The sequence below is a fragment of the Triticum aestivum genome, chromosome 3D (assembly GCF_018294505.1).
Source record: "Triticum aestivum cultivar Chinese Spring chromosome 3D, IWGSC CS RefSeq v2.1, whole genome shotgun sequence".
Taxonomy (NCBI): domain Eukaryota; kingdom Viridiplantae; phylum Streptophyta; class Magnoliopsida; order Poales; family Poaceae; genus Triticum; species Triticum aestivum.
The window spans coordinates 416,170,526-416,178,355 of NC_057802.1; the positions used below are offsets into that span (position 1 = coordinate 416,170,526).

General features: G+C 42.0%; 1 long non-coding RNA gene across 3 annotated transcripts; it reads left to right on the plus strand.

The window, feature by feature from the left end:
- The first annotated feature begins 43 nt into the window (after positions 1 to 43).
- LOC123074787 (uncharacterized) lies at positions 44 to 2,573 on the plus strand. Of its 3 annotated transcripts, XR_006436053.1 has the most exons (6): positions 44 to 128; positions 689 to 773; positions 917 to 1,070; positions 1,773 to 1,811; positions 1,921 to 2,148; positions 2,275 to 2,573. It is a non-coding gene; the product is annotated as an uncharacterized lncRNA (long non-coding RNA). The 3 variants fall into 3 exon arrangements; XR_006436052.1 differs by having other exon boundaries at positions 689 to 1,070; positions 1,921 to 2,186; XR_006436051.1 differs by having other exon boundaries at positions 689 to 1,070.
- Positions 2,574 to 7,830: the final 5,257 nt, after the last annotated feature.

Consider the following 7,830-nt stretch of genomic DNA (forward strand, 5'->3'; position numbering starts at 1 on the left):
TCTCTCTTCTCTTCTCTAACCTCTGCTCTTCACTTCTCATGTAGACATGCGGGGAGGAACAGGCAGTGGACAACCTTGCTGCGGCTCGGGATGAAGCAGCCACGAGCTTCCTCCTCCTCCGGCTTCAGGTGAGTTGGTCCACTCCTCCCTCTGCTCTGGTTCGTGGCACATCAGGAGACATTGTTGTTCTGGTGTTGTTAGGATTTTCTACTGTTTGGGATCAAGTGTCTGCTGGTTGAGGTCAATTTGATTTTGTTTTGCTGCTAAAGTGTCAAAGCAGAGGATGACCACATGCTTGACTGAGTCACGATGTGTTGAGGCTGGGAAGGTCGGCATGGCCTCCAACCATGGCAAATACACCTACTATGCTGCTGCCTTGCAAGCAGTAGTGGCTAAAAATCAATCCCTAGCTGCATATTATTTCTAGGGTAACATCATTGTAGGGAGGGATTCTGAAGCCCATCTACGGAGTAACCAGTGTGTTTGAGGCAATTAGTACAAAAAACACCTAGGTATGGTTAAAATTCAGGTTAGGGTCTACAAGTAATTAATACAGTATAAATCTCCAAGGCCCTGATTATTTTCTTTTCCAATCTTTAGTATTCTCCTGTTTCAGGTTTTGACCATGGCCAACATATATTCTTGTAGGCTAATTACTAAATCAATCTAACAATGGTTCATGTGGCAGTGGAGGTGTACCAAAGGTAGTTTGAAGCAGATTAGGCGGCCGCGGGCGTCTTTGGCGGTGAGGCCGTCCAGTGAAGGAAATGGCGGTGTGGCGATTTGTGTTCTATTCTCCATCCTTTAAGCTCATAACAGAAGAAAGAACTATACAATCACTATTGTTTTATTAAGAAAAGACCTGTCTTGTATGCATGTATTGATGAGTACTCCTCTTGACTCGATTGTGTTGTAGGGAGTGAAAGCATCCAGTTGCGGTGGTCTCCAACTCTGGTCGCCTCCAGCAGCACCACATAATCAAAGTTCCAAACAGTAGTGTTGGACTGCTGCCTCCAGCCAACCATAACATAATCATTGGATGTGTTTCTTACGTAGAAGATTTGAGTGATGTACGTGTTTATTTCAGAAAACATTTTCTTAATGAAGATTTATATTGTACAGATATTCCCGTACATTAGCTTTAGTTTTTTTGCTAACTAGAAAGTGTGGTTTCCTTTTTTTACACCAACTCACTAAAGCATGGGGTTCATTTGGGGTTCCTAAATAGCTAATTTTAGGAGCACACAAGATTTAGACTCCTGCTATGTAATTAAAGGAAATCACAATATTGCATAATATCCTCTGTATATTTACTAACCCTGGATCCCAGACTTTTAAATATAAATTATAATTTGGAAAGTTTATTTATAGGAATGATAAATAGTATGTATAAATGCATTTATTAAATAAATTTATTTCAGCCACATGTAAGCCAACACAGTATCACATGTGATATTTCTCAATTAGTTAAAAGTATGCTTCTTTTAAAATTTATGGTTTTATTTTTTATTACATAAAAATGTTATAGTTATACATGGCAAACTAAAATTGTCGTGGAGATGCACTGGTTGATGACTAGTCTAACTAACTCATGGATAAATTCATTGAGTAAGATGTAAAGTTGCCAAGATAGTAACTAGGACACATAGAATGAGACGAATATAGATTCTCTTCTTTTATTAAGTAGAATGGAACTTGGTGAAGCTTTACTTGTGTTGCGCTGTTCTAGAGATGCATGAGACACCTGTAACCTTTTTCGCTTGGCATTGCAGCTGCACGCACCAACTTGATGTAGGGGGACACCATGGAAGGTATACTCTCCCTCTCCCTACTGTACTACTGCTCGTTGTGTCCATGACCATTGGGCCATGCTAGGTTCTATCTATCCATATAATGTTATTGAGCCATATTGTTCTGCAGGCTATGTCGTATATTGTGGCGTCTGGATTAGTCATCAATGATCACTAACAGTCATGCCGGTATATTTCCAGAATCATAACAAGGACGTAGTTCTTGCTACAGTTCTAAGTTATGATCCTAAATTGAAAATTGATGGTGCTGAAATTAAAATGCATTTTGGGCAGTGTAATACAACACTTGCGAAAACTGAAGATTTGGTACAGAGTCGCAAAAACTACAATACTAATGGTAATGCAAAAAAAAATATTGCATGGCCTTCAATGTTTGTACGTGTCTATTATCCTGCCTTTATCAATACTTGCATCATGTCAATGCATTATGAGTTAATAGTTCATTTTGTTATTTTCTTTGTAGATTGAAAAGATATATGGATGATTATATGGGTGCGTAACAAGTATACTGCAATGATGATGACGACGACGACGATATTCTGGTTCATGATGTTGATGATGATGGATGCTTTCAATTTTAGTTAAGTTGTGGGATGTTCCTATTGGACGATGTTCCTCAGTTAGTTTTAGTCAAGTTGTAGGGATATTGATGGATGATTTTAGTTTAGATTTTGCTGTAAAGAAAATTTTAGATTATGCACACATTTGGATGATGTTCCTCCTGTAATATCCATTATTGTAATCCAACATTTTTATATGATATATGATTTCTTCCTCTTGTGAGTATATTCTCTTTTTTTCCTCACTTGATACACATAATTATCATCATTATGTGGAGCATTAATTTAATTGTTGACATTATACAATATTATTCATATTATATATGCACCAACATCCGAAGCCTTTCAAATTCTCTATTGCCTAGCAATCAGATTTGGGATTCATGTACATTAAGCACCAACGTATATAAGTGCTGTAAAAATAGGTTTTATGTGTTGTACTCTTGCAACGGTCCCTTTTACCAACGGTAGTATAAGCGTTGCATTATGCGCTAGCAACACCAGATAAGGCAACACATCCCAATCCGTTGGTAAAGACCCTAGCAACGCATATATGGACTTTTAGATACGGAAAAAAGCGTTGCTATATGTGGGGTCATGTTGTAGTGAAAATACCTTAGCTCCTTGTAAGCGGTCAAACAAATCATTGATCATCGGCAGTGGGTACTTGTTTTTGATGGTCACTTCATTCAATCCACGATAATCAACAACCATCCTCAACGATCCATCTTTCTTCTCTACTAGAAGTACTGGTGATCCCCAAGGTGACGAACTTGGGCGAATATAGCCTTTATCCAGTAACTCCTTAATCTGCTTCTTAATCTCCTCCAAATCTTTTATGGGCATCCTGTACGGTCTCTTAGATATTGGCCCTGTGCCTGGCAAAAGTTCAATCAAGAACTCAATGTCTCTATCCGGTGGCATGCCTGGCAACTCTTCTGTAAATACATCCGGATAATCCTTCACCACTGGTACTTCCTCCTGTACAACTCCTGATAAGGAATTCACCTGAGTCCTCTTCGGCATATGCCGGGATACATACTTAATCCTCCTTCCTTCTGGGGTGGTAAGCAAAATCGACTTACTGGCGCACTCAATGTTCCCTTCATACTTTGATAACCAATCCATGCCTAATATCACATCCAATCCTTGCGATTCCAATACTATTAGGTCCGAGGGAAACACGTAGTTACCAATCCTTAATGGTAACCGATCACACCATAAACTAGCCATATACTCTGCTCCTGGCGAGGTTACTAACATGGGTGACCTAAGGGCTTGGGTTGGCAGTTTATACTTATCCACAAATCCCCTTGATATGTATGAATGCGATGCACCAGTATCAAAAAGAACGAGTGCAGTAAATGACTTAACCAAAAATTTACCTATTACTGCATCAGGCTGTGCTTCAACCTCCTCCACGTAAACGTGGTTCACTTGTCCTTTGTTGAAAGGGTTCGGCTTCTTCCCAGAGCTTCCATTGCCATTTCCATTCTGGGCTTCAGGACAGTCAGTTGCATAATGTCCAGTCTTCTGGCACTTGAAACAAGTAACGTGACTTAGATCCCTCTTGGCTGGGGTAGATGGGTTATTACGGTTCTGCCCGTTGCTTCCTCCATTCCCATTACCATTCTTGGGTCCACTATGGTTGTGCGAACTACCTCCTCCATGGGTATGCTGAAACTGTCCTCCCAATTTCGGGGTAAAACGTGGCTTCTGCTGAGCTCCAGAATTGTACTTCCCTTGTCCATACTTCCTCTTACGGTTTTCAATCTGCTGTTGCTTCCCTTCAATCATGAGTGCTCTATCTACCAACTCCTGGTAGTTGTTGAAGGTTGCTACCATTAGCTGCATGCTCAGCTCATCATTCAGTCCTTCCAAAAACTTCTCCTGCTTGGCTGCATCTGTAGCAACGTCATCTGGGGCATAACGTGCTAACTTACTGAAATCCTCCACATACTGGCCTACGGTGCGTCCTCCTTGGCGTAGGTTGCGAAACTCACACTTCTTCATAGCCATAGCTCCTGCTGAAACATGGGCTGTACGGAAAGCTTGCTGAAACTGGTCCCATGTGACAGTGTCAATAGGGTGTGTGGCGGTGTAATTCTCCCACCATGATGCTGCGGGTCCATCAAGCTGATGTGCGGCAAAACGCACTCTTTCCGCATCTGTGCATCCTGCAGTGGTCAACTCCCTTCCAACTTTGCGGAGCCAATCATCTGCAACAATTGGCTCGGTGCTGCTGGAAAACACCGGCGGATTTAGCCTCAAGAAACAGGCTAAGTGATCAACAGGTGGTGGTGGTGGGTTGTTGTTGTTGTTGCCTTGGTTCTGTACTAACACTTGCATCAGGGCATTCTGTTGCTGAATCAACTGTGTGATCTCCGATGGGAAAACAAATCCGGTGTCGCGTCTCGGAGGCATCTGATAGGTTAGAAAAGATGAGTTTAGAATGGAATGAGGTCTAGAGAGAAAACATTACCCATATGCTCATGAGACAAACACAATCAATATCACTCAATCAAATCAAACAAGCATACAATCGATCTAACTAGCGTTACAAAAGTGCTCGAACTATACTATATATAAGTGGGGAAATACTACTACTGATATGGTGGTCTACTAGAAATTTTGATCAGTCGAAGACTCCATTATATCTGCTCTAGCTTCATCAACAAAGTCATCTTCACTGGGGTCCGAGTCGGTGTCGTCGATGATGATGCAGTTATCCGGGCAAGCGCATTCATCATCTTCTGCTTTTGATACTGGATTTCCCATGAGTACTCCAATCTTCTTCTCCAGGTCGTCATTCTTCCCTACTAGCGCGACGATTTCCTCCAAATAATCCTCGCGTGTAGCCTTGAGTTCTTCCTCCAGCTCCTTGATCTTAGTCAATGCCTTCTTCATATCTATCTTGTCTGAGCACATCTGGTTCTCCTGGCGACGAATGTGTTGGTTTTGCTCCTGGATGAAAGCTGCAATTGATCCATCCTTCTTCATGCTGATCATCTCCCATTGCTCGTCTCGGCGTCCACAAATCTGATAAATAGTATCCTTAAGCTCCCTGTGGTAGACTTCTCCAATGCGTCCCATAGAGATGTGGGCTGCCATGCTCTTCCCTAAACTCCATGTTGGTGCTTCAAAAGCCAACTTTATAGGCTCAGTGACTGGCGTAAACGTCCTTCCTGGAACTTGAACTTGAATCTTCCAGCTCTCCTCTTCAGGTAATGTGGCGTTGTAGGTTCCGGTGATGCTTGGTATTCCAATGTTCAAGTACTTAGTGACTTCCTTCAAGTGTCGTCCAAAAGGCGTATCTTCATCTGGTTGCATGAACTTGCTCCTTGCATCCGACATTCCTAAAAGAGTAGAAAGTGGAGAGGAGTCAGAAATGAGAAGAGAGTAGTGTTCTAGGGTTTAAGCTTAGTGGTCGTGTCCTACAGTCAGCGTGTGCTCTGATACCACCTTTGTAGCGACCAGACCACAAACAGTCTGTGCTACTGTGCACCAGTGTCATCCCTGGATCAGTAATGCTGACACGCACAGTACAAATGGAGGATTTATAACAGAGTAGCAATCACACGCTTATTACAACGAATATCTCAAAAGAGAATAAGTATGATAAATATGGCTTAAGGCCATCTAATACGATAACAGCGGAAGGCTTGGAAGATAAGTGAGTCCATCAACTCCAACGGCATCACTGAGTATAAGACCACGACCTAAGGCACCTTACTCGTCGTCTGAAAAGTCTGCAACATGAAACGTTGCAGCCTGAAAACGGGTCAGCACATGGAATATGCTGGCAATGTAACACATAGAGAATAATGAACAAAATAATAATATACTACATGCATATGTGGCTGGTAGAAAGCTCTATGGTTAAAGTTTTGCGAAAAGCCAGTTTTTCCCTACTTCAAAGGAATAAATTTTATTTAACTATCATGGTGGTTGTTAAACATTGAGATGGTTCACAGCATCTCAATCCCAATTAAGTATCATCATTAACCCAACAAAATTTATTAAAGTAACATGGTGATGAGATTCATATGATAATCCAAGTACTAGATACTCAAGTTGTCCATAACCGGGGACACGGCTAACCATGATTAGTTTATACACTCTGTAGAGGTTTGTGCACTTTTCCCCACAAGACTCGATCGCCTCCGCTTGATTCTCGCACTACATGATGTTTGAGAAACGGATGACCGAGACACAGTCTTTCAGAAGCGTTAACTCTCTACTCCGGGTAGACAGTACCACCTACATCCCCTACATTTGCTAGTCTACCTCTTCAAGAGCTCACACAACCTACTCAACTATGCTAGAGCCTATAATAGCTTGTGGCTGCACACGGAAGTTTCTAGCATGAATAATCTCATGATCCCTTTGAGCCTGGGTGGCGGTCCATAGGATGATCACACGGGTACTCCGGGATATCCAAAAATACAGGCAGCACTGGGTTCTCCAGGTGCCTCAATCCACCCAGATGTGAGTTTTAGTTGCCACCTTAAGTAAACCATTAGTTAACAATCTCACATCTGTCGTGAATATCTCTCAAACCCAATCCACGTCTACAAGCATAGCATGACAATATAAGCAACGTAGAAGTAACTCCCAAGGGTTTGATAATAAAACAGGTAATAGGTACTACCTCATCTACTTCCCGATACCCACAATTTAATTAGATCCTAATCATGCAATGTTTGAGGGTTGATCTAATGCAATAAAACTGGGCAGTGAAGAGTATGATCAAAGTGTTACTTGCCTTGCTGATGATCCGCGAAACCTAGAGATTCGAAGTAGCAAGCGGCGCACTCCGGGTACTCTATCTCAAACAAACAAGCAAACAATAAGTACTCATCTAATGCACAAGTAAAACTCAAATAAAGATCCAACCAGAAAGTTCAACTTAAGAACTCCGGTTTGCAAAAAGATTCAACTCAAACGAAGCAACGGAAGTCAAACGGCGAAAGAAACAAGCTTTGTTTACTAATCTGGATCTAAGTCAAATTTTACAGTAGCAAAAACTTGTTTGAGTAGGTTAAACGGAAAGAGAATTTTGAGACGAAACCCTAGGCGCTTGAATCGCCTGATTCCGATAAACGAGCGAAAAGTTAAACCAGAACGAAAATCTGATCAGAAATCGCGATCGGGATAATCGCGGAAAATCCGACGAAAAAGAAAACTGACGAACAGTTAAACGAACGAACGTTCGTTAACAGCGACAATCCGACGAACACGTTCGTTAAAACGAAAGGGTCGGTGAACGTTCACTAATTAATAAAACAAAAAAAAATAAACCGATCTATATAAAAAAATTAGGGTTTAAAAAAAATTGAATCGGTTGTTAAAAAAAACCGGACTCGGCGGCGGCTTCGGTTACCTCGGCGGGCAGCTCCGGCGGGGCTTCGGCGGGTCGGGCGAGGGGCGGCTCGGGCGGCGGGGCTCGGGCGGCGACG